General features: G+C 38.2%; 1 protein-coding gene across 5 annotated transcripts in view; it reads right to left on the bottom strand.

The window, feature by feature from the left end:
• Positions 1 to 26,386, bottom strand: part of TENM2 (teneurin transmembrane protein 2) — a 1,162,025-nt gene that overhangs the window by 1,040,097 nt on the left and 95,542 nt on the right. The gene's annotated exons all lie outside the window — the stretch shown is intronic.

Raw genomic sequence — 26,386 nt, forward strand, 5'->3', positions numbered from 1 at the left:
CGTTAATGAAGGTTTCAACGTTAATTGCCTTTTCATTAAAAATTCTTTAAAATCCTTTCTTAACATTCCGTACAAAATCAAATTAGCCTCTAAGCTTTGGAACAATCTCTATAATTCTGTTGTGGACTCCCTTGTTCATTATTTGGATTGGTGAGATTAAGGAATGAACATGTGCCTTTCAGATACTCCAGAAGACTGACTTGAAATTTTTTTGCATTATTACAGAGCTCCTTTATTCAAGCCTTCTCTGAAATGAGTCACATTAGGCAGAATCCTATTACCATGAGCACTGATAAAAAAAAAAAAAAAGCCTACAGTCTAATAGAACTACGCTCATGTCCCCAAAGTCTTGCTTATAGAAACAGTGCTTTTGTTTACTCGTTCCTTCAAGGATGAGAGCCTACTATACACAAGGCACTAGTCACTTAGCACTCTTCTTGCTCTAGACAAGGGTTCACATCCTCATCTATGTCTTAGCTCTTTGGGAGTCCTTGGCCAGTTACTGACAGAGCTGCACATTTCTCTTTCAAAAACGGAGGTACTTAGAGTATAACCTCATTGGATTATAAATGAGGCAACGCAGGCGGAGCACTTAGCACGTTACAAGGCTGTGTGCTACCCATTGTGGAAAAGCACAGATAATGCTTCTATTCAAATAATGTGTGTCAAGGTCTACAATGAAAGTAGAGAGAACTGTGGGTCTTAAATTATACCCAGAAGGGGTGCTAGAAGGGCTGAGAGAGAGGGAAGGATTCTGGCCTGAAAAAAAGATGGAAATAAACATCCATTGGCTGCCTTCTGTAGGTCAAGTCCTCTGCTGGATACTTGTGAATTATTTCCCAATGAAGAAGAGGTTAGGCTACCCATGAGAGACCGAAAAGAGTCACCACTGAGAACTGGAAGCCTTGAAGATGAATCAGATTTGAACGTTTCCATGCGAGTGTGGTTTAAGAAGACAGACTTTGGAGATACACGAGGATTTGAATTCTTGTTCTATATTGGCCGGTAATTTCATTTGTCCAAGCCTCAGTGTTTTCACTGGGAAATAGGAATATTAATATCTATCACCCAGGTTTATCCAAGTAGTTTGAATTAACTGAGATAATTCATGTACATCTTAATTATGCCTGATCATGACACATTCTGAATAACTGTTACTTAGTAAAAGTGAGAAGAACATGAGAGAGTTAGGCCTTCACATTTGTTAAATTTCATTTCAATGCATTATTTTGAATATTAATTAAAATTCTTATAAAGGCATTTCATTCATATAGCAAAGACAAAAGCAAATATAATAATAACTCTCCAAATCTTTATTCCTTCCCCCAGCTCCTCTCCTGGACTCAGGATCCATATTTACACAACACATCTGTCTATTGATCCTACGGTCATATCCTGTATATGCAAAACCAAATATATCTGCTTCACCAACATCAACTTGTAGAAGTTTTTGTGTGTTTTTTTTGCATTTTCTATCTATATCAAGGGCCTCATCTCTTATACAACTTTGCAGTTTTTCCCAAACTCTCCCATAACCTTGTCTACAATATATGACCTCTTACTGATTCGACTTGAGAAGTGTCTTTTGAATCTCTCTCCCGCCTTCTTCATCTCATTGCCGCAGCCCCAGCCTGGGCTTTCACTGTCTCTCAGCTGGAGTACAGCAGTGATATACTAATATACACCCTGCCCACCATTCTCTTTCCTGCTCTAATTCCCTTTCACACTTAAAAACAAAGCTGGTTTTCTAAAATATAAGTTGAATCATGTCAGCCACCTGCTTCAAACATTTTCAGTAGTTTCCCAGTACCTCTAGGACTAAGTAAAAATTCCTCAGTACATAAGGTACTTTATGAATGCAAATTTCCTTTGTAGCCTCATATCCCGATAAATTAAGCCCTTCTCTCTGGTAACATAGGTTATTAACAGTACACTCAACATTCCACCTACGTTCATCGTTTCCATGCAGCTCCTGCCTTTTTATTTCCTCCTTATTCTTCAAGATACAGTTCAAATGTCACCTCTCCCTAAGAAAGTTCCTCTCACCCAGCAGTAGAGATTGGTCCCTTCGTCTGGTCCACCACTACACGACCCTTTGAAACTTAGTTTACTTTTCCATAAGATGGAAATAAGTGATTCTCATGCAGAAAAGAAAACATTTTGAAAACCAAATGGAACAATGTTTATTTAATACTGGAAAACTATCAATCAAAGTAAAACAATGCCAGGCATAGAGCCAAGAGCTTTATAGACATTATCTCATTCAATCCTTAAATATTAAGCAGATACCACGAGTGAGGAAGTGTGTTCTAATTTAAAAAAGAACAAGAGAAAAAGACAAAAAGAGTTCCATTCATATCCTCTTTCATATGTATTATAATACTTCACTCTTCTCACAGCTGCTTCCACACTTATTACTCCTTTGATCACTTTTCCAAAAATTATATTTTTTCGCAACTTAACAACACTTAATTACTTGACTTTAACTCATCCACTGTATAGCACTACAGGCTGTTAACCAGAGATCTAAAATCATGTTAAACTAGGTGGGGTGTTAGAGTCACATTTGAAGGGTTAAACTGCGTTAATTAATTATGTAAGTTAAATTCCTCAGGAGCCTTGGGGCAAAGGACCAATTCACAGAGCAGGAGAATGAAACAAAAAGAACCTAATTAGGCATGTAATTAACTCTTTCAGTGATGTGATGATAACATGGTACAATAAATGTGTTATGAATATGCTCAAGGACCATCAGGGTATCACTTGAACATTTTCAAGAATACAACCAGAGAGGGATGTGAGCTAAGCTTCTTCAGCCAAAAGTCACAGACTCATTTAAACTACATCAATACGCTACGAACACTCACTGACCCTCCACAACTGAGTCTGCTTTTTTCTAATTAAATATATTTTTATCTGTGTACCTTGAAATACAGTGTCTGACAAAACACATTTTCTCCATAGTTTTTGATAGACAGCAAATCTAAAATAATTCAAAGGAAAAAAATGCACTTTGTGGAAGTAGCTCATTTCATTCTGGAGACTAAATGCATTTGCAGAAAGGATTACATTTTGTTTGGCAATTTATTTTATTGACAAAACATATTTCATCACATATTCCATCACATTCCGTAGACAAATGCATGTTGTCAAATACCCTATTTCCTGTTTTTGATGAAAAACACATATTTTTCAGATTCTATATTTTTTTAAATGGTGGAGTTCTACAGATAAGCTCCATTTGCTCTAATTTGTCCAGAGGTGGCTAGATTTGGATTCTATCCAAAGTATACGACTTCTTCTTCCAATGTAATGTAAATTAACCTCATAGGGAATATTAATGTCCATCTTCACCCATAAAAACATCAAAATTCAGTTTACATTGTAATCATTATGATAGGATCCTATTGTCTAAACATAAAACTCAAATGGTTCCCATCCACTCACCAGCTGCTAAAATGCAATTACCCTTTACAAGGTAACACGCATACAAAGTAAATATTTAATCTAACCTATTTGTATATCTGTTTAATGTTGGTAATTCAATTATTGTCTGTCCTTTCCATATTTGCCCTCATGCCTGATATATGTATTAAATTATAAATAAGTTCTTAGAGGTCAAGAAGCGAATCTGTGTAATTTGTTCTGAGGAGCACTCAGCAAACTGCTTCGTGAAAACAGGTACATAATAAACTCCTGGTTGTGGTACAATGGTAATAACCTTTCCCAGCCAAAGTCTTTTATTGCCAACACATTTTTCCTTTTTTAATTTCAACAATCATTTAATGAGCACCCACCATGTACCAAGTACTGTAACAATTTCAAGGGAGGCAGAGACTGATAATTGTGGTCTCTGCCCTCAAGGGTTTTACAATCTAATAGGCAGAGTGGGCACGAAGATAAAGAATTACAGTACAGGGCAATCCAGGCAAGATGGAGTTTGGGCTGGGTCCATATACAGTACAAAGGCGGGAGGAATTAACGCTGTCGGACTGGAGAGAAGCAGGATGTGTTTGATGAGTTGATATGAGTAGGCTTTTAAGAATGAACAGAAGTTTGCCCTTGGATAAAGTGGAGATAGGCATTCCAGGAAGGGAAAAACCTGTGCCATGCTACAGAGGCAATAAGTGTGTGTGTGTGTGCATGTACATATGTGTAAATCTATCATTCTATCAATATTACAATAGTGTAAAGTATGAGGGGGACCAACAGGAAATAACGGTGAAGAGGTTGGCACAGCCTTGAGGGGACTTACATGCCAAATAGCTTGAAAATATCTTATATAAGTCTTGGGAAAACCATTGATAATTCTAACACGGTTAGATTTGCATGAAGTATGGATGGGATGGGAGTGCAGAGGTAATAAAGCACAATAACAAATTAGAAGTCTGTTGAATTACTCCAAGAAACATCTAAAGCATGTAAACTAAAGTAATATTGCTATAAACAGAGAGAGTGCAAGGATTCTAGAGATAATTAGGATGTGAAATGAATAGGACTGCGCATAAAGGATTAAGAAGGAAAGTGACTTCTGATCTTCTGATTTGAGTGACTAATATTTGAAAACTAGATATTTACAGCTTTTTAAATTCTCTGAACTCAATCTGTAGACAGAATGAGTTCAAGAAACCGCCTGAAACCTTATTCATACTTTCACTTACATAATATTCACTTATATAACAAGGGCTTATGTGTAGGGCTGGTCCTCTCCATCAGAAACCACAACATATTGTAAATGTACAGGATACTGAGAAGTATTTGTGCTCCTCAGTTTTCTGGGACAAAAAATTACCTACCCATGTCCAAAATCTCTTCAAAAAGGCAGTTTTATAAATTGAAGTAGCAGTGGACTGTGAATGAAAGGACCTGGTCCCAGTACAAGGTCTTATCTCCCATGGGATCTTGAACTAGGAATTCAACCTCTACAAGACTTCATTAGATCCTCTGTACATGGGATAGCCACCTGTCCTACATATCTAGTTCACAGTCTTGTAGTGAGTATCAAATATGACAGTGGCATGTCAAATAAAGAAAAGAGCCTTCCAGATATAAGGCAATATATTTATAAAGTACTATGGTATTATTATTGTGTAAGATTCGTCAACTTTTGCAGTACTATTTCTGAGTCTTGGAATTCTAATCTAATGCTTTTACTGGACTTGAGTAGCATTAATTATTTCTGGCAATATTTGAATGTAAGAGATTTTTATCACACTTCCGGCCTCATTGGCTGGAAACCATTTTTACCACCTCCTATTCTGTCAACCTTTATATACAATCTGCTATTAAGCTGTGACATTTATTTCTTTGAAATTTCTCTAAATTTACTCTTAATCTTTATTACCAATGCCACCTGGCTATTACTCTCTTGGGCTAATTAAATAGCATCTCAGCTGTTCTCTTTTCTTTTGGTTGCCTCCACTTGAGGTTTGCCCAGTCTCCATATTGTTGCCAGTGTAACCTACTGAACTGTTGATATAGACATGCTCCTCCCAGATCAAAAGCCCCAGATGTGTGGATCTCTAAAGGAACCCTTCCAACACCCATCCTCCTCCTCAGCTTCTCTTCTTACTGGTTCGTACTCCATCCATGCACTCATGAGTTCTTTTCTCACATCTATCACTGTTCCCATGGTTACCTCCACGTTAAATGCCTGTCTCTGCCTTCCACTCTGCTTATCTAAATCTTACACACCTGACCAGGCTCAGCAGAAACTGTATGTCCTGATAAAACCTCACAAGGTCTAAAACTGCCCACCTCAGAGTGATATAGTCTCTGAACTCATGTGCCAGTTCTGGACTGCACCATATTTAGCCCTAAGATATATCATCCATCCAAGCAGTTAAGCACAAAGGCTCCATATCCTCTTCCCTCACATACCACGTGACTATATTATTCTACCTCCCTGTGCCTTATTTCTCTCATCTACAAAATGGGAAGTTCAATAATGCCAAACTTAGGGTCCCTGTAAGGATTATATAAGCATTAGGTCACAAAATCTGGCACACAGCAAGGAATAAATAAGAACTTTTATTTGTTGATTATTATTATCAGACATAGTAGCATCTCTTTTATTGGTCTCCATTTTACTCGATACTCTACCATTAGATGTTGGCAAGAGTGAATCAGTCTTAATGGTGCAAAGCAACATCGGATTCTGCTGGTTAAGATTTTGGACAGGGCAGAGGGGTTTGGACTGTCTCTGTTCCACAATGTCTAAGGCCTCCCCTGGGAAGACTGGTGAGTCTAGGGTCTGGAATTATCTTCATTTATGTTTGACACTTGGGTGGAGATGCCCCAAAGGCTGGAGTCAGAGCACCTACACAGGGTTTCTTCATTTATGTTTGACACTTGGGTGGAGATGCCCCAAAGGCTGGAGTCAGAGCACCTACACAGGGTTTCTTCATGTGGTCTGAGATGTCACAGCATGGCAGCCGGGTTCCAAGCGGGCATTCCCTGAGAGGAGATGCCTGGAGAGCAAGCGTTCCAAAAGAGCCAGGTAAAAGCGGCCTGACCTTTCTGGACCTAGCCTCAGAAGTCCATTGGTTACCAGTGAGTCACTAAGACCAGCCCCAATCAAGGGAACAAGTAATAGACTCTACCTCCTGATGAGGGAGTGGCAAGCCCACATTGCAGAAGAGCATGTGGGATGGGAGACACTGCTTTTGCCCTATGTTTGGAAACTACAATCTCCCAGCAAGTGGTGTTGTGCAAAACCCAGGACTTTTTCAACACTCAGTTTGGTCATACACAAATAGTAGTAGAACCCTGTGCCTGGAATATGGCTGATTTCACATTAGTTTCATATCAGTCTTCTCCCCTAAACTGGACTAGAGGCTTCTGGAGGGCAGGAATTATATCACACACTATTTCTATCTACCAAACAAAGCCAAAAAAATTGCTGGAATTAGGTAGATTAATTTTAACACTGCTGATAATTGTGAGGAATACAAAATAAATCCTGATTCATTAACTGTAGAACAAGGACATTCAAAATTTCAAACAAGGAGAAAGAACTTCTGTTTCTTCATTACAGGTTCCACAAGTTTTGGTTATTTTTATACTCCTAGGATTATATATTTGAAAAATGATGCAAGGGATACCTTAACATCTATCTCCAGAACCGCAACATTACTTCTCTCAATATAAACTAATTAAGGCTGAATTACCACAATTACTGCCTTTTTAATCCTTCCCTATTCATGTTGAATTTGTGTCACCTTGTAGTATTTAGATCGTGTTCTATTTGCTCTGATTCAGATTCTGAGTCATCAAAATGTTTGAAATAGTTCTGAAAATAGCCTGAATTAATTCTCTGGATTGCTGCATATAACAGATATACAAGGGAAACATCTTATACTTTTAAAGGAAAATTCATTTTGTTGCCAAAAATCGACAATAACAAACTGAGAAGTTGCTTCTCAGGTACCAGGTATGTTAAAATAATGTGGCAGGAGCAAAGGAGATGGCGAAAAAGAAAGACGTTTTACTCATATGGAAAAAAAGGAAAAATATTCAACTCTCAAAGCGAAAGGAGCAGAGTCTTCAATGCAATTATCAAGAGTAATTTGGAGGACCTTCAGTCTTCCGGAATATGGTCTGTCAGCAAGAAGAACAATAGAGAGGGAGAGAAATGGTGTCTTTGAAGGTATTCACAGCTGACCAGTGGCAACATGGTAACTGGAGACAGAGGCCAGTGTGCTCCGGGTGATAATGGCGAGTCTCCTGGGGCAGAAGAGAAACAGCATCTCCAACCACCTCACCAAGGTGCCACTGGCATCTGAACAGCCAGAATCATTCACACACCATCTCCATCTGTGCCTTCCCCCTTTCAAGTCACTGCTACATGACCAGAGGAAAAACACTGTCATTCGCTCAGACTGTCTAATAGCTGTAATTAAAGCCTTCTAATTGCCAAAAACCCAGTGTGGGGGAACTTGGCCGAAAACACACACGATGAAAGCACAAGGCCATCTTTACATGGGGAAAGGTGAAGGACGTGTTCTAAATTGCTGGAATGGGATGGCCTTCAGTCTGCAGGTGTGAGGGGGTGGAAGGCTGCTCACAGAATTTGGCCATGGCCATCGCAAAGGTGAAGTCATTGGAGGGTGAGGAAGTGCAGGGAAATCCGCAATATGGTTCAGGCGGTGAACAAAACAGCAGGGCTCACGCCCTCCGAGCTAGCCATCCAGACCTTCAGGCAGCCTTCCACAGGCTGTAGCCTAGAGCATTTTTCTTGAAAGCCGCTGAAATAAATAGACCAGTGCTGAAAACTCATTCTCTTTTATTTTTTTAAGTTCCTTTAGAGAGAGAGCTCCAGTGGTAGACATTCCTATGCTTCAAAAAATATATGAGGCTTCTGTTGTTATTGTTTTACTACAAGTCTGTCGCAGGGAAGCTTCGCTATAATGATTATTACTATTATTAATAAAACAATAACAACTATAATGAACACTTAGCATATTTAATATTTGCCAAGCACTATGCAAACTGCTTCACAGGGATTGTCCCAGCCAAGTCCCAGAACAACCCTAATAGGGATACGATTGCATCTCCCATTTAACAGAGAAAAAACTGAGAGGTCAGGTAACTGGAGCAAGGTCACACGGCCAGGGAGCGGTAGAAGCGGTAGAGCTGGGGCTAGAAAGCCAGCTAGCCAGGCTCCACATCCCTCACTTCTTAACAGTTTTATACTAATAAAGTCGAAAGACACAAATGATTGGCAAAGAAATCCCTCTCACAGAAATTTTAGAAAACGTCTGAAATAGTAGATTCCCAGACGCTGGGCTCTGACTGCAGGGGTGCTAATGCCACAGGTGTGGGTCTAGAAATCTGTACTGTAGCAAGCACCCCAGGTGATGCTATTGCAGGGGACTCCACAGAAGGCTTAGAGAAACATCACTAAGTTTTCTTAGTTGACAGAGAATGAAAATGTCATGTTCATCAACGTAGTGTTGTTTTCAATCAATTTACATCACTTTGGTTCATATCTCTTGATAGAATAACCTCCCCAAGCATGGAAACTGGGTCTTAGAAATTGCCTATTTGAGACAAGATACTTCTAAAACTGACCATTTCCTCCTTAAAGGGCTCCCTTTTTCCCAGTGTGTTTGCAAGTTTTCATCTCAAATAAAGCCTCTGTTGGGTTCTAATATGCATTTACCAGCTGCTAATCTCTTTTTTAATAAGAAAGCAGCAGAAACGACAGGGATGAGAAGCTCTGAGAGAAAGGAGAGCAAGGCCTGGAGTAATGGACGGAAGCAGCAGAAACTGATGCACAGTCAGTGGGTATAGCCCAAACTTACAACCCAAATTCCAGATTTCAAAGCTTTCTTGTAAATATTAAGTTTACAGAGGCCTAAGACTTACTGACCTCTCAAAAGCAGCTCTCCTTTATCATCAGCACAGAAGTGGCAACCCCAATTAGAAACAAGCAGCAAAAAAATGAGTGATTATATGATTAGCACCATCCTTTTCTGTTAACACATCCTTTGTGCGACTTGCATGTAAACGTCTTAGGGCCCAACAGATCAACTGCACCTACTTCTACATGTTACTTATCATGATCCTTGTTAAGTGTTTTAAAAATAATGCATTGGAGCAGAAATAATAGCATAAGGGAACTCTGTATTCATTTCCCAGATGATGACCACATAAAAATATATTTCAGGGTAATTCATTTGCTCAGAGTAGATTTCTGTGACTGACAGAATTTTTAAAAAGGGGGAAAAGAGGAAAAAAATTGGCATGGTATCATTTTTATGATAAGTAACATCCCTCAAATATTGTTGTCACTGCAACCAAAATGCCGACAAAAATTAGAAATGATTTGCACAAAGAAGACTCTCAATGAGAAACAGAGCAGTCACCCAGAAGAACAAGAAAATAGGAGAAGTCATCGGCTACATTTATTGAGCATTTATTATGCACCAGGCTCTTTCTAAGTTTATGTGAGAAACATAAAAAATAAAAGTACGTACCAAGAAAAAGGACTTTTATAAAGGGTCTTTTATCCTCCCCATGAAATGCCAAAGATAGGACATGCACTAGAAATAAATTTGATGCTACTTTGGACCAAATATGTAAATCTTTGGCATCGTTGTCTTGCTGCCAAAAAGCACTATGTAATTCACTGATGTTGAATCTTAAACACATGGAAATGCAAACAACGGATTGTGACTAATGCATCAAAATACACAAAATGGATCATAACAACCTCTATTTCTTGTGTACGCTACCTGCAAGTGAGTGCCAAAAGATGATACACTGCTTCCACATCTGACTATCACTACTCTGGTAATGATGTTCCAGGAGCAAAGTGAGGCAGGAAGGCCTGCACACCTTCATTATCCATTAACAGCATGCTACATTAATCTTTGAATATTTACCTTGATGTCAATTAAATATTTGTGATGGCAGTATCAATAAGGAAGAAAATCTTGGCCAAGGCTCCATTTGCCCTTGGTTTCTCTGCAATTCTTTGTAAATAACATCCTGAATTTTTAACACATCAACCCACACAGAACACACTAGATCAAATCATCTCTAAAATAAGCAAATCTTGCCGATCCATTACCTCAGTAGGACTGGCACAGGCAAACACCCACCACTGACAAGCCAATGCCTTGAGCGTTTGACTTTCTCAAAAAAAGGCATTAGTTAGCATTTAGATGGATGACAAGGCAGCAGACAGTGAAGTCTGAACCCGGCAGAAAGGCATCCAGCGTTCTCTGGAGTGTATAAGCCTTCATGACTGGCTGATTAGATTGCAGACAAAAAAGACTCACAGTGCAAGATAAAGAGAAAAACCAAACAGTTTCAGCAGTTTTACCAAACCAAGACTGCAATGTGTTTGGGCCAGGTCTCCGCATGCTGCATAAGACTTTCCCTTTAAAAATTAGAAGGCTGCATTGAGATGGAATTTACCTGCCTCTCATCTCTATATTATTATCATTATTATTTTCTCTAAATCATTTAGTATATTCATTCTCATTACAGTCATATATTTCTCTTTACTCCTCTACTAGATAGTATAAATAAAAACTCAATGTGAAATAGCTGAGAAAGACTCTGTATTTGGAGAACACAGACCAGTCTGGAATGGATTAATTACAGGCTTCAGGCTTAATGAAAGGTAGGACATATAGAATTTGGATAGATTAGAGGAGAGACAAAACTCTCACTAGGAAGTGACTTTGAAAATAAAGTACCTGGGAAAAATTTAAAAGAGTTATCAGATCAGAAGGGGTGAGGCAAGGAACTGACTGGGGTCAGAAAACATGGAACGGTGACTCTTTAGTATTGTGACAGAGAGAAGTAAATGAGAAAGCAAGTCAGATAAGAATATGGCGGTGAATCCCCTACAAATGTTCTCAATAGTGATCTCTAGAAAAGCAAATCAGAAAAGGCCACAAGCGAACCTTCTTGGAACTGAAATGTCCTGCATCTTGTTTGGGATGATGGCTATGTACTCGTGTTTAATTGTCAAAACTCAATCTGAACATTTAAAATCTGTTCATTTTATTGCATGAATTTGATTTATCAACTTTATTGTGTTAACTTGACCTTGTTTTTAAAATAAAATTAAAGCATAGACAAGAAAAAGTCAGATATTCTCTCCTTTAAATTCCTCCAGGGGCTCCCTGCGTCACTTATAAAAACCTAAACTCTTGATCATGGCCGCTGAAACCTTCCAGGATCTTCCCCTGCCTATCTCTCCACCTTCTCTCACGTCACTCTTCACCTGTCCACTCTTCCCAGCCAAATCCTCCTCGCTTGAGTCCCTTTAACCAGGGAAGCCCTGGCCACTTCAGTCTGTGTGCTTGCAGTTCTCTGTGCCTCCTGGAATGTTCTTGCCCAACTCTCCTGCTCCTCAGCAAAGTTGTCCATGATTTCTTTCTATAAAATGGCCTTCCTAAATTATTACCTCATCATCCTGCTTATTTCTATCATAACAATGCTCACAATCCATATTAATCCTTCTTATTTATGTGCTTGATTACTTATCATCTGTCTCTTCCCCTAGAAAGTAAGTTCTGTGATTGAAGAGAGGTGGACATTTCCACAGGGTCCAGCTCAGGACCTGGCATATAATAGACTCTCAATAAATAGTCGTTTGTGAATTAATGTGTATAAGGTACCTCTTCTAACCACATACCCCTATTGTACTAGACGTCCCTCCAGGGCAGGAACCATGTCTTCATCACCTCTACAGCTCTGCCACCGAGCTCAGTACCTGACACATACTAGAAGCCCATGAAATGTTTGCTGAATTTATAAACATGTTTAAATTTAAATCTAACACACTTCACCAGTAAATTCCAAGAAAATTTCACTTTGCAAGGGAATTCATTTGCCCCTAAGAAATACACTGACTTATCTAATATTAAATCACGGAAGTGGAGGTTTACGAGGACTTTCCCAGCCTGCCAATTAGCTTTGGCTTCCTGATTCAAAGGAATAAGTAAAACCACCTACAGTGAATTCACCCAGATCTTCTCCAGGTGATCTATCCAAGGAGCACAATGCCTAATCAAACCATTTCAACATGATCAATCTTGGAGGACTTTTATGATTCACTTTCAGTGGACTGTATAATCATATAAAAAAACTAGTGTTAGATTTTAGACAGTGACAAGTGATGCAGCTTCCTGTTTCATGTCTTCTGTAAGAATTGTAAAGAGCAATGGAACGTATGAACTGTTGATTCACACAACAACGTGGGCGGATCTCCTCACACTGAGTGAAAGAAACGAGATCCTACATTCCCCGAAATAGTATACATTGAATGATTTCATTCATATAAAATTCTAGAAAATCCAAACTTATATATAGTGACAGAAAGTAGAACGCTGATTTCCTGAGAATGGGGGTGGAGACAGGGATGGGTGACAAAGGGGCATAAGAAAAGTTTTGAAGTGATGAAACTGATTATAGTGATGGTTTCATGGGATTATCCATATGTCATACTCATCAAAATGTCTGCTTTAAATAGGTGTAGTTTATTGTACATCAATTATACCTCAAAAAAGATGTTAATATATAAATATAAAATAGGCAGTCTCCACTTGGGATGACTTTTGAAACTTTAAATATGCCATCAAATTAGCAGTATTTTATGTTCTTTTAAAATTACTGGGTGTGTCTCAACAGCTTGTGGCAATGCATTGCCTCCTCCCCGACACTTGTTCATTCTTATTCACCTTCTGTAACTGAGCTCAGGCATCACTATTCCGTATTCTTAGAAATATGTTAGAGGGCATTTCTCACCGTCCACTGGGTCAGTGAGCAATCCCTTCACTGTGCTCTCCAAGAACCACTGCCAAAAGATACGACAGCACTTTGATAACTTTGGGTCAGTCTCTCCCAAGGGCAAGGACCATGAAAATCATCTGCTCATTCTAGGCCCTCACCAAATATAGTGACAGAGTGCTAAATTCATTTGCATTTTGTGTACAAGAGGGTATCCAAACCCTCTTCCTCCCTCTCTAGAAGCTGAAGGACTCCAAACGGTCCTTCCTTCCTACATGTCACTAGTAAGGTAAGGCACATAGTCGAACACTTAGGCAACTGGGTATTCCCATCCATGACTGTGAATTTTTACAAAAGATACAAAAGTTGATCTAGGTGGCAGCATCAGTGCAAAATACCAGGGGCATTGTCTCAGTCAAGCCCAATTCTTTGGTCAGGCCTATGTTACGTGTCTTGTTATCATATCTCCTTCTGTTCATGTCTCCTTTATCAACCTCGTTTTCCTGGTTTCTTGATGTTTCTAGAAGCTGCCTGACATTCTTCCTATAGGTTGCTTACAAATTAGAATCCTAACTCATACAAAAATAATATGGCACAAAACACAGGACTAGAAAATGGGAATAAGTAAACAAGTGGCCTAAGACCTTTAGAATCTTCCCATGATCACTTGCTTCCATGGATTCCTAGGGCAATAAAGGGAATCTGGGTTAAATGACTTTCCCAATACCACAGTCATGTCCCAGATCTACCTGGAGCACTGTTTCTCTTCGTCATAACTGCTTGTTTTTCCCAGTGAATTCTCTTTCTTAGAGAGTCCACTAGAGTCATGCAGCTCTCCCATATTTTCTAGCTAACATGATTAAGCTCTAGCGAGTGGAAACACCAGGGTGGTGATCGGAAGGTCATGTTTCAGAAAATCTGGAGACCCTGCTGAATTATTAACCTTAGTTTGAGGGGGAGAGATATCCAAATGTCAGATTCCAAGTCAGGAAACCAGAAAAGACTTCAGTAATTTCCCTCACCTTCATCCCCAAATTAACAGCTGTGTGGGAAAGAAGGCATTTGTATTTCCTCACTGAGAAAATGTCTGCTCATTTCCTGCTTCTCTAGAGAAGTTTTCGTCTTTTTCGTGTTGATCTGTAAGGGCTTGTAATTTTAAGCACCCAGCGCAGTTGTTAAAATATGGATTTTTGCCCTCAGACAAATAGTTTCAAATTCTAGCTCTACCACTTCTTATTTGTGTGGCTTTGGGAAAGTCTGTCCTCTAAGTTTGTTTTGCTGTCTATAATATGGGAATAATTAACAGACCCACTTCGTAGAGCTTTCATGGAAATTCAAGGGATGATCCACACAAAATATTTAGCACTATCGCAGGCACAAGGTTCTCATTAAATGTTAGCTGCATTTATTAACTATTAGAACATACTATATTAATCACATTTGTTTAAAAATTCACTCTTACGCTATAACCTAAATCTGGAGCAGATGTCAGAAAACTTTTCCTGGAAAAGGCCAGATAGTAAACATTTTAAGCTTTGTGGCCTAGATCATCTCTGCCACAACTCCTCAACTGTGCTGTTATAGCATCAAAGCAACCACAGACCATGCGTAAAGCAATGGATGTGCTATGTTCCAATAAAAACCTCTTTTCCGGATGCTGAAATTTTAATTTTATAAAATTTTCACGTTAGAAAATATTTTCTTCTGTTTTTGTTTTTCCCACTCACTTAAAAGTGTAAAAATAATTCTTAACTCACAGACCACGTAAAAACAGGCAGTAGGCCCAATTTGTCCACAGGCCACAGTTTTCCAATCCTTTATTAGGGAAAGAGATAAATTCTGTGTATGGCCCTTGTTTGAGACAAATATTCATTTCGAGGCCTCCAGCTGCTGTTAAGTGACATGCTCAGAGACAATATGGTGAAACTTGATCAACAAAGCCAGTCCTGTAACTTTGAGATCCTCCGGAGCACATTAAAAATGCTACATCAACTGCCAAGATTTCCTTTACACTGAATTTTTTAAACTTTCAATAAAAAGTCACCAAGTCTATTTCTACTTGGTTGTTAGAAAAATTCTTTCTGCTTTCATTATATTAGAGGCATCTTGAAAGGAAATTAACGGTTTGTCACTTTAACAGTGCAAAATTATGCAGACAAAAACTGTAATTTATAAAAGATAATGTCTTTTATTCATTTATATTCATTAGCATTTACTAGAAATATCTGTATTTAGAAGATTTTTAAAGAAAATACTTCACAAATTATAAACATACTCCTAAACTAAAAAGATCTCCTTCTCTAGCTCTACAGTTTTATTCTAAGATCTCATCCGATTTCCAACCAGCAAAGCCTTAGTTACTTGTACGATGTACCAAACTATACATACACCTACATTTTGACATGAAACAAATGTCATTTTGAGGTTACAAATATGTTTTATTTTCCCTGTTCTTATCTAAACTATATCACAACATGGTATAATAAAAGCAAAATTTTTATTCAAATATCTACTGAAATTGATAAACATTTAATATCCATTGTATTTTCCTTGATAGTTATACATGCATTTGTAAATTTTATAAGCATCTTAATTTTAAAACTAGATTCAGCATTTTTTACACTTCCTATTTGTAATCATCTCCTCCCTTTAAGAAACTAAAATAGGCTTATGGGGCCAATAACGTGATGAGCTATTCCACATCTGGTTATCAGAGGCATATTTCCTGGTTTTTAAAAAAAATCACAAAAAGCCATTTTTATATGCTTGGTTTTTCCTTCTGTTATTACCCATTTAACAGTAGTTTCACATACAGCCAGGCATGTGCCAAACATAGGGCCAATAATAAAAAATACTGACTTAATACAATTTGCTTCCTTGGCTGCTGGGAAAGCAGAAAGCGTTGAAAAACTGTTTTGTGTTTATTAGTGAAGCTATTGTAGAGGGTGATTGGGGTTTCATTATAAGGGGCCTGCAAACAGTTTTAGCACAAATGCCAATATACATTTTAGAATCGAGTGCAATTTTAAGTATTTTCGCTCAAATGGTTTTGCAGAATCTACAACTCAAATAAGAAGTATATTGTGTTTAACACCACCAACAACTACTATACTATTTGTCGCATTGATCTCCATTGTGAATGCTTCAAACCTTTCTACTTTCATGAAATGTAATGGGCAAATATGTTCCCTGGAATCCCGAAGTATGATTAGTTACTAAGCAATCAGAAAAATCACAGCAAGGCACACTTCTGAAAGAAATTAGAAGGAGTAAAGATCACTTCTCTATTTGTGTTACATAGCAAATCGCACAATACCTCATCGATGGTACTGTATATATTAGCTAACCACCATGGGCTAGCTGGAAGCGCATACATCAATGAAAAGATCTTTGTCAATTGCTGTATGCCTCATTATCTCACTAAGATTTCTTGGCAACAATTAACAGTTACCCAATTCATAGAAATTGCCTTTATTATTTTTGAAGCAGCTACTTTCTTTGGCTTTAATGACTAAGAGAATAGAGACAGATGTCTCTGTTGCTAGGGAGACTGAATTAAAAAAAAAAAAACCTTTGAAACGAAGTAAATAAGCAACTACCATCTTTTTTAAAAAGGAGAATTCTGTTAGTTTTGAATTAACTATTTGTTTTTAAAACAAACCAGCAGTAGCTCCATTTTTTTAAGGAAATACACTAGAATGGTTTATTCTGACAGTAATAAATCATTAAAAAAAAAGAAAAGAAAAATAGGGCCACCTGTGCACTCAATATCAATTGAAGCTGATTATCAGAAACTGGTACTTTCTTTGTACTGCTACCTGAATTCAACAGGAATTACCTTTTTATATAATCTGTCAATCCTCTGTTAACTAAAGAGAGAGCAGCTCCTCCCCTGAGGTAGAAACACCTAGGCCTTGCAGACAAGCCTGTCTGCTGAGTTCTTACACCGTATGCCCTCTCCTCACCTAGCTCTAATCTTACTTGCAGCCCTGTTGCCTGTACTCTAGACTCTAGAAAACAGGTAAAGTGATCCGAGCCAAAAACAGCTTGGCGACTGGGCCTAGCACACGCACTGTTTTCTCTAAAATCTCTCTCCGTGCTCATCCCCCCTCCTCTGTCTTTAATTCCCGATGCTCAATATTAGACACCTAACGCACTTGTATTTTCATGTATCTTGGGCATGCGCATCCTGTTCAACCCTTCTCACCATCGCACTCCTTATATCAGCATGCTTTAAGAGAAATGATTTTGTCATGCAAAAGGAAAAAAAAATCCAGTCTGAAATGAAATCACATGTAATAGAAACAACTGCAATCCACCTAAATTTTGAAAGAACCCCTCATCTCCTTTGGCATCTACACAAAATCACCCAAAGTTCTTTTTCACTTGTTCTAATTAAACCATTACCAGGCTTCAGTATTCAATTTAAGTATAAACCAAAAATTGAATGGGCATTTTGTTTGCCTGTTTTACTTAAATATTAGTATAGTATATGAAAACATAAGCAAACTATTTTGTCTCTCTCTTTCTTTTTGCAGGGAAAGATTCGCCCTGAGCTAGAATCTGTTTCCAATCTTCCTCTTTTTTTTTGTTTCACCCCAAAGTCCCAGTGCATGGTTATATATTCTAGTTGTCAGTCATTCTGCTGCTTCTATGTGGGCCGCCACCACAGCATGGCAACTGACAAAGCGGGATGTGCTTCTGTAACTGGTAAACAAACCCAGGCTGCCGAAGCAGTAAGAGTGCTGAACTTTAACCCCTAGGACATCAGGGCTGGCTCTTGTCTCTCTTTTTAAATGCTATATGTTATTGCCACACTTAAAAATTACCCATAGTATGTAAAAAAATGCAAAATAAAAGTATCTTCCTTTTCTTATTTAAGAAATTGTTCAGAACTATAACTATAATTTCTGGCTTCTGTAGCCAGGGGACCTGAGCAGTATTCATAACATTCTTCCTTCGTGAAAGTATATTTCAAGCTCCAAATGATGAACTTAAAAAGTTTACAAGAAATTATAATTTGAAGACTTTCTGTAATTTTATTGAAATTCTAACTTAGTGAGATGAAATTTGTATGGAAGACAGACCATCTCCATGGTCACACATTTCAGGTGAATGGAGCAGTGAGGGTCCACGATAGATTCGGGGCTCAAATGCCATTTCAGTCACTTGCTTGGGGTGAGACTTTTCGCTTGACTTTTCAAAGTCTCAGTTTTTTTCTAAGTCTCAGGTGGACGTTAACTACGTCGTAAGTTTGCTGTGAGAGTTAAAAAGATATAATGAATGGAAGAATTTGGTCCAATGCCCAGCACAAAGGAAGCACACAATAAATGGCAGTCATTATCATTACTTTTATTAGCCTCTTCTCGATTTTTCTGAGAATATTAATTGAAAATCAAGATATAGCTTTCAAAGTTTTTATGAGAATTGGGGACAGCATATGTTCTCCATGGCAGTTATGATCATATTACTTTGAGATACTTGCATTAGATAACAATTGTGATCTATTTCCAAATACTGTTTTCGTTTTGGATGATTTCACTATATCATGAGATTGGATTAATCTTAGTCATCCCTTGCTCATCCAAGCCAAGTTAACCAGCTCGCTCTACTCTGAGCACGGCTTGCTCCAGCTCCCCTGAAGATACTGCTCCCCTAACCAAGAACATCCTCCCAACCTCCTGTCAAAGACCACTCTTTCTTTATTCGAAATCTACTCAGGACCTGACCTTGGCTATGAGGATTTCCTGATGAATTTCAGCTACTTTATAATACCGCCTTAAGGCAGAGATTTTCAGCTTTGTGTACCACACACAGAACATTCATTTAACAAATGTTTAAAGTGCACTTATTGTATGCAAGGTACTATTCTAGACACCAGAAATATAACACTGAACAATTCAGATGAAGTCTGTGCTTTCTTGATCTGTACATTTTAGTAGGAGGAGATAAAAAATAAAAACATAAAGCAATAAACAAATTGGTTCAGTTAGTAACTTGAAAGGAAAAAAATAGAACAAGTGGATCTGAGAGTAACTGGAGAGAGTGCTGATAGGCAAGAAAGGTGGTGCCCCAGTTTATGGCCAACCTCGTGAGGCACCGAACAGCTTCAGAAGACCCTGCTCAGATTCCGATATGAAGACATGTGAACTGAGAGCTAAATGACACAAAAGGAGTGGCCATGCAAAGATGTGGGTAAAGAACATTTCAGTAGAAGGGAAAAGATAGAACAAAGATTCTAAAGGAGGAACAAGCTTCGTATGCTCAAACAAGAAGCAGGACTGTTGACTGCAGTATACAAGCATGGAAGCAGGGGCCCGGAGATGTGCTGGGAAAGGCAGGCATTGAGATGGCTTGATTACATATTACCTACATAGCATTGGCAAAATATGGATATGTGAGCCCCAGCCTAGACCAACTAAATCACAATCACTAAGGGTTGAGCCCCGGCTTTGTGTGTGTGTGTGTGTATGTCTGTATGTGTTTTAAAGTTTCCTAGATGATATTAAAGTGAAGCCAGCATTAAAAGCCACTAATAAAGAGCTTATCATGATTATGTTGTTTTTTCACTAATGTTCCCAGTTACTTTATAGTGTCTCATTTCCCATTTAAAGTTTGTGTTCCAGGCGTTTCTGATCAGGTATGTCTGCAAAACGCCAACTAGAGAACTATGCAATAGATGCACAATATGAGGCTGTGATTGTCTTCTGTGTGCCTAAATCTGCTTAGAGTGCACTAGAGAAACAGACTCATGCTTCTAGGCATATTCCCAATTACATTTTAAAAAATAAACAAACAGGTGTGTGCAAACACCAGCACTTAGCAGCTGGCTCCTATGCATTTCCTCCAGGGAAATGAAGATATTGGCTAGGAATTCAGCAAAGTATTTGAAAAAGAGATAAAGGAAAGTTCTTTTGATTTTTGGTTAGGAGGTGAAGAGCACTAGGACCTTCTGGGCCATGAGGAAGAGGGTCAATGCTCCCAAATGCTGATAAGCATTCTTCACGATATTCCTCTTGCCAAAAATCTCAGTGACTTCTCTAAGAGGAAAGAACTGCCCCTCCCCAATTTTCAAAGTCAGAAATCAGAGGTAGACAGGAAAGAACTAACTGATGAAGGTCACATGAAAAGCAAGAGGGAGATCATAAGCAAAAAATTGTGGTGTTTGAAAATGACTGTTGGCACACGCAGAATTCCAAAGAGTCATTCCAGGATTGTTTAAGGGAGGTCTAGCTGCGACATCTGTCACCACAATGGCAGCCAGGGTTGGTTTCAATAAATCTCTGCTTCATATGCTCAGTTTAAGAGAAGGCCCTTCCCAACTGGAAGAGAGCTGTTCTTCAGTTGTGGCTGACAGAAATTGCCAGAAGTCTAGAGAGGCTTCTGGGTAATATGCGATGAAAAAGAAGTTACATCCTTGGTAGTAACTCAAAATACTCATAATGGGGCACAAAAGTAATGATAGCTGTGAGCACTCCAGACTCAAGCCAGCAGTCTTCCTACTTGTATCATTCAAAACTTTGACCTGTAGTCTCGGCCAATCTTAAACAGGGTTTCTTGTATCGTATAATATTTACGTACGCTTTTATACTCTGATTCTAATTATTTGTGATAGAGTTTTTGAATTTGAACCTGGGTTTGTCTCTCTTACATCTGCTACCACTGGCTCTGTGACCTAGACGAACCACTAGAATGCAAGCTCCGTGAGGATTTTTTATAAGACGACATCATTGAAAATAAATAAATAAATAAAATCAGATGCAAACCGACAGTCAAAAGAGCTTTCCTTTGTCCCCTTTGCCTTAGGTTCTGCATCTTTAAAATGAGAATAATCATAGGATCTACCTCATAGATTTTTTAAGGTATTAAATGAAATAACCTATGCAAAGCACTTTGAACGTTGCCTAGGAATAGTATGCATTCAATAATGTTTGTTGAGGAAAGACCAGTGTGAGTATAATGCTCTTTAGCAGAATGTTGATAATAATAAAATAACTCTCTAATTATGTATAAGTATTTTAACAATAGAAGGGTGCTCCCTCAGGCTACCTAAAAATCATTATCTTGATTGAGTATCTGATCCCAAACACAGGCTCCAAATTTCACACTAAGCACTATATTTCTAATAACAACTAGAAACTCTATCCAGATTTTTGATTCCTCTGTTTCAGCATCTTTGCTTTGAAAACTCCTCCTCTTTCATTTTGAGCTTAGTCTAGGAAAGAATACATCACCATGATGACAACTGCTCCCTCTTTGAAGCACAAATTTATGTTGAGCTTTTCTTGAATGCTGCCATGTCTTGCCTTTAAATTGTCTCTTGGACTCATTCCAAGGTCAAGGGAATTTCTTTATCACTTAAGGTCACCTTCAAGAATACAAAAGAGCAATCTGGGGTTCACGATCTAGAATTGACAAATCTGATAGTGAACAATTCTATCATACGTGAGTCACACAAATTATTTACTAGGGCCCTTACGTTAAAGAATTGGCAGGTGATGTTGTAACTAAGAGCCTCATATAATAAAAATATATGTAGAATACTTGTTACTCCCTAGAGATCTGATGAAGACATTCATTGAGTGAGTATCACTTATTCAGGAAGTTGCCATACATAATATACAATATCAACTTGCACTCTGATACTGACACAACAGATCAAATAAATTTGGCTGTTTCTCTTTTATATTAAACATAAGGCTACCTTGAATTATACTGTGAAATAATTGCTATTTCAATGCTGGGGCCAGCTTAGGAGGTAGAAGCTGAAGAAAAATTCAGTTAATTGTGGTTGATTAACAGAAGTTTTAGGGAGTACAGAAGGTATGAGTCTGGAGTGTCCCATGGAGTGCTGTGGCAATCAAACGAGACAACATATGCCTCGTCCTTACCAGAGCTGGCCCGTGATACTCTGTGGTCTCCATATGTCAGCTATAATTAAGTTCCAGAATTTATTATTGTTGTTATTGTTATTGCATTTCAACATTTGGTCTAAAATATATCTACATTTTGGTAAATTCTCAATCTGTTTTGAATATATAAAGAACTAAAATGCTCTCTGAAGCAATCCCACAATACAGAGCTCAGGGGTAGTTAGAGGCAAAATCCTGGATATCATATAGCTACACCTTCAAAATATTATTCAGTATAGGCAGAGGGGTTTTGTTTGACAAAGCAGTCGGAACTTACCACTCTGCAATGAATCTGGGAAAGTGTGATGTGGCATCTCTTATCACAAAGTGTCTATAACCTTCCTCTCCCCCCCGAAAAGTCACTACATTTCTTATACTTGAATTAGGATGCACGCCAAGAGCAGAATTATCCTATAAATGGCTAATTTCACACGTCCTCATCTAAATTGATGACCTTCAGCATGCGATTTATGTAAAGAGGAAGCTCTAGAGGGATGGACTAGAGCCTTCGGGTAACTTTTCTGAAAGAATTTCCCTTGACAACCTTGACTGGGAACACACACACACAGTCTATTATTTGTCTCATGAATCATCCTGCTTCATGTCCTGTTAAAATAGCAATGCCACTATGAGGGAGCATAATCTTTTTGCTCTCCATTGCCCTACTGACACGCTTTTCCACCCTACTGCTGGCAATCCACGAAGACTCCTGACAATTAAAACTGATTTGGTCCTTTAAGGAAACAGTGGTCGATAAGATTTCCTCTCCTGAAGCCCCGACAGTCCTTCCAGGAATTACATCTACATGTGTTTTGGGCCTCTCCAATCAATGTACTATTTCAATTTGTGCTACTGATGTTTCATCTGACAGCAGTGGGTCTCCAAAACACTTCTACAGTGACACTGCCGACCTCATTGAAAGTCACACTTCTACTACGTCTTGAATTAAGTCGATCCCATCAAAGTTCTTAGATGCAATTGCACAAACATAAAATGAACTCAGTGGAGGATCCTCAGTGGACAGAATTCACTCATTCATTCAGAAAATATTTATTGAGAACCTGTTATGCCCAAGCAGTTGGTTAGGCCCTGGGGATTTAGTAATAAGGAAGGCAGATATGGTGGCTGCCCTCCAGGAGCTTAGATTCAGAAGGTGGAAACCCTGAATAAAATTGGCTGTTCCAAAAAGATTTGTTGAATTTAAATCACAAAAGACATGACCACTGAAAACCCTTACCTGAATGCTGTGGCTTAGAGAAGAGGCTCCTCAATGGTCATTTAGAGACCAGTGCTGACTCAGGGACCCACATTTTCACCATCCATGGTGACATGAGAAAAATGAGAGCTTTATCAACTTTATATTCCATGAATTCTCTACATAATCCCTCGGTTATAGTCACAGTGGTTCCTCCATGGAGCTTGCTCACTCCATTTTTTTGCCAGCTTCCTATAGCGCAATATTTCCCAACTGAATTTCCAGCATTACCCTCCCAATGGCCAATATCTCAAACCATCACACATTTCTTAAAATTTTTATTTATCTTGATGAATTTTTGTTTCTTAAACAAACTGTTTTAAAAGCAATTATAACAGACTTAAATATAGAAAAGAGTATTTTTCCTATGAATAGAAAGTAGCTGTAAAACAAATTTAATTTTTAAATACTCCTAATTCAAACTAGATACTGTTGGTCAATGAAAGTCCAAGCTTAGTATCTTTTTCTAAAACAGAGAAATTAGAAAATTTAAGAGAGTTGTTAAAGTCATAGTAGGTGCAAACTGAGATGCTCTTCTTGAAATAATGGTTGTATCAGAGAAATCTGAAATGGGAATAACTTCCTCACTGTTCCGTCTCACTGTTTCACTGCCCTGTTAATCACTTAAATGTCCTCTCGTACCACTGGTGATATTCATTTTGCTTTTTTGGTAACAATGCTACAATAATAACAATAATAATAATGATTCTGTTGCTACTGCTGATGATAAGAGTAATAATAATAAAAAATAGCAAAAATAATAATAGAGTGCTTACTATACGCTTGGCCGTGTTTTAAGGACTTTTGACACACAACTAATCAACTCTTCCTAACAGCCTTTGAGGAAAGCATTTTTCCGCATGGGAACCTGCAGCTCTAAAAAGTTTAGTAACATGTGCAAGCTCATAGAGCTATCAAATTTAAGAGCAGTCACTGATCAAACGCGGCTCTAAGTCAAACAAACCTTGTTCCCAGCTTCACCATTTACTTTGCAACCCTAGGCAAGCAGCTTTAGCGTCATTTTGCAGAAGAAACTGAAATTTTGAGAGGTGACAATTACATAACATTATATGCCTGGCATAAGGACTTAATAAGTTGGAGGAGGCGGGGGAATGAGGCAGAGGGAGAGGAGGAGGGTGAGGGGAGGAGGAAGGGGAGGAGGAGGAAGAGAGTGATATTTGAATCCTTCTGCTGTCATTTATCAGCTATTTAACCTTGAGATGGTTGTTTAGCATCTCTGAGGCTCACTTTCTTCGTCTGGAAAATGAGATGATATCAGTCCCTGGATAACATTGTGGTAAATGTTTTGAAGTGGTGGCAGGGAAAGTCTAGCACAGTCGTTGGTATGTAATAGGCCCTCAATAAGCAGTCCTTGTTATTATTCTGCAGTGTGCTTGTCAAATCCCCAGCCATTATTCACGGCTCATTCTGTGCCATCCATTCTCTGATGCTTTCCCTTATGCGTTCTGCCCACAATAACTATGATAACTCTTTCCTCTGAATTTCATCTGGCTTATTTCATTTTTTTAAAGAACCGACTTGTTCTTCCAATGTAAGTGAAACTTTTAGAAAGCAAGAAAGACTTACAAACTTCTTTTTAACACACGTTATTTAACATACTATACTTTCCTAAAAGGCACACAAAGAACACTTAGCGAATTAATTTTTTAAATTAATAATTATATGACATGAAAAAGGTTATGTCAGCAGAACCTAAGAAGGTGAATTCTGACTTAAGTAATAGTGGAAAAAAACATAATGTCCCTGTTTTCTGAGGATATTTTTTCCTCTTCATCATGGCTGTCCATAATACTTGACGTGAACAGCACCATCTTCTGCTAAGGACATTAAATCTTCATAAAAAATAAGATATTTACATTTTTGGTAAGAGTGAGATGGCTTAACATCCAAGACAAATCACTCAATTTGGCCAAAAGAGTGGCATGTCCTAATATCGATCAGTTGTCTTCTCCCTTATTTATTTTCTAATTGTAAAGGTAACATAAAATTATGATAGAAACTTAGAAAAATACATAAGAAATAAATAAGAAAATACAAATGATCCATTATCTCTCTTCCCAGAAATAACTACTATTAATATCTCCTGGTATGTCCCTCTCACCTTTTTCTTAGTGTTCTCTGGTACATTTAAAAAATAAATATACCCGGATCAGGCTATACACACTTCTTTAAAAACAGTATTTCCATATTCTTATATGTTCTTCAAGAAGACAATTTTTTCAGGATTACATAGTACTTCATTTTGATGTCATTATTTAGTAAATTCTTATTGGTAGACATTCAGGTTGTTTTCAAATTGCCCTTATCTTAAATGATTCATTGGGTAACATTCTTCCAGATGTATCTCTCTGTCCAATGGTGATTCTTAGCATAAAATGTTAAACAATGTGTAATACCAGCTTCAAAAGTTATAAGCCTTTTAAGATCCTCGGCACTACTCACTCCCAAAGTCAGTGATTGGGGGCCCCCCACGCCACAAGCTTACCAATGCCAACGACAATAATTTTTTTTAATCTTTGATAATTTGCCTAGAAGGCCAACGCTGGCATCTTATACTTTATGGATTTTTAAAAAAATAGGTTGTTTAAGCATCCACAGAGAGCACCAGTACTCTAGACACTCTATTTTCTGCTCAACTTATAGAAATGATTTCCAAATGAAAGACACTGCGTTTATGGAAGATGACCAGTGTTAAAATAATTAAATAAGGAGCCCATTAGCCTGATGTGGCTCTAATGCCATGGTGGCCTGCCTAAGCAAACCAAAATCTAAGCCTGGAAATGCCTCAAGGTAACAAAATCAAAACACTGAGGACACCACTCACAAACAGCCAACTAGGCTTTCAGCTGCAGCCAATCAGTAATTTCCTGACTTCGCTGCTGCCTTTTCTGCATGAAGGTCTCTCACCAGCTCCTGTGGGTAGAGCCCTTCTAACCACTTCCGGTTT

This window comes from Equus przewalskii, chromosome 13 (assembly GCF_037783145.1).
Source record: "Equus przewalskii isolate Varuska chromosome 13, EquPr2, whole genome shotgun sequence".
Classification (NCBI taxonomy): domain Eukaryota; kingdom Metazoa; phylum Chordata; class Mammalia; order Perissodactyla; family Equidae; genus Equus; species Equus przewalskii.